Here is a 1,914-nt window from a genome sequence, read left to right as displayed (position 1 = left end):
GCACCATCTGCAGACACAGGTGTGACTGCAACAAGTAAGTGAAGAAACTCAAAAAGGAAACAAGTCGGCCTAAAATGAAAAACATGACACACAATCAAGTAATCAACACTTTAAATGAAGTTATTAAACAAACAGATGCACAGATATAAGAGTCTTACAGAGGTTTAATGTTGTGTAGTAAAATAAATCTTCTGCCCTGTAATATATATTATTTCTATTCTACACAGATGGAAAAACATCATCGTCTACAACAACTTCTACAGCATCAGCACCATCTGCTGGCAAAGAATGGATAAGTAAATGAGTAAACTGAGTGAAACTAGTTAGTCGCTGAGAGTTTAGGAAGAACTTTACAAATAAACTTAGTGATGGATTTATGATTAGCTGGTGCAGCCGGCTCCTGTACTGAATATGAATGTTTGGATGCACTTTCTTTGTTTTACACTTTTATTTCGTCTTCCATTTGCTCTTAAAGACAATACTCGGTATTTGGTGTTGGGGATTGTTGTTCCCTTCATCATCATCATCATCGCCTACTGTTCCTGGAGACGAAGATTTAAAAGACAAGGTAAATAAAGTCTGACGTGGAAATTTACAATCATATACAATTTTGATGAATACAAGAAAGATGTGCTGCTAAATGAAATGTTTATGGTATTTAATAAAAAGTATATGATTCCAACACATTAACCTGACATTTACTTATACTTCACTCAGAGTATGGTTTATTTGATAGATTTCTTACTTGATGTCTCTTTTTTTCAGAATTTTATAAATTAAACCATCAACTATCATGTCAGATTTTTGACTTTAGAAATGATCACACCACCAAGAAATTCTCTCATTACACTTTAAAGCTGAAAACTGAAACTATTTTAAACCAGAGAAACTGTTTGTTTTTCTGTGTGACCAACGATGATGTCATGCTACGCCTCTGTGCAATGTGACATCATTTTATGAGACATTTCTGTTTACAGCTAGATGGCATCAAAGTCAGTCTCAGAGTTTAAAGCAGTATAATAAGCAGTAATAATTCAGTTATTCACTAATTTTGTTTTCCTTTCTGCTGGGACAGAGGAAGAACACCCAATCTATGAAGAGATTCAGGAGGGAGGACTGCAACTAAAACAGCGTGAGAAAAGAGAAGTGTTCTTTTTTTAAATTACAACTTCCTCTTTCTATTATGATTGAGACTATTCTAAAATTAAATCCTATGCTGTGCTCTATGTGCTGTCCCCATTGTGACCTTTAAATAGGTCACAATGGGGACTGTTTCTGAGATGAACTTGTAGCGTTACAAGCCTTGGTTAATACAGCACATTATCATTATATTCAAAGCTTTCACAGCCTCTGAGAAGCTTCTAAAAGTATCTTCTAACCATCTGAATAAAAGTAGTATATACCATAACAACTAGTCATGTTTTATATCATTTACATTAAATTTTTGATGTTTTTTCCTCTGTATGAACGTGTTATTCTATTATTATTTTCTATTTATTTTTCTTTTAAGAGCAAAAAGTCAAACATCAAATCTACTTTTCTCTTCTTCTTGGCAGGTGTGAATGGTTCTGGCGGACCATCAGCTACATACAGCCTGGCGGGTTTTCCAGGTAAATGATCAAATCTTTTCTCACCACCACAAACTTGAGTATTTTTTTGTGTTCATCTTGGGACAGAGCGCGCGGTGTACAGAATTTTTTTTTGTAACTCATCTTGTAACTGTGAGATCCTTCTCTGGTAATTATGAAATACTGCTGTCATAACTGAGAGGTGTGGCTAATTATGATGGCTGAGTCAGTTAAGATGCAACATAGCCTGTTTTGTTGTTGAACTGAATGAAAATGCATTGAGCAGCTCAAACATACAGCTCTCGTATGAGATGCTACGTCGCGCTGTGGACATTATAATTATGAC

The 1,914-nt window shown here is 35.0% G+C and overlaps 1 long non-coding RNA gene across 1 annotated transcript; it reads left to right on the top strand.

Annotated features, from left to right (window-relative positions):
- Positions 1–540: 540 nt before the first annotated feature.
- Positions 541–1,572, top strand: LOC128374405 (uncharacterized). The gene is made up of 3 exons (XR_008322989.1): positions 541–568; positions 1,076–1,132; positions 1,557–1,572. It is a non-coding gene; the product is annotated as an uncharacterized LOC128374405 (long non-coding RNA).
- Positions 1,573–1,914: the final 342 nt, after the last annotated feature.

The sequence above is a fragment of the Scomber japonicus genome, chromosome 15 (genome assembly GCF_027409825.1).
Source record: "Scomber japonicus isolate fScoJap1 chromosome 15, fScoJap1.pri, whole genome shotgun sequence".
In the NCBI taxonomy this organism is placed as follows: Eukaryota; Metazoa; Chordata; class Actinopteri; order Scombriformes; family Scombridae; genus Scomber; species Scomber japonicus.
This window is presented reverse-complemented; position numbering and strand designations above follow the sequence as displayed.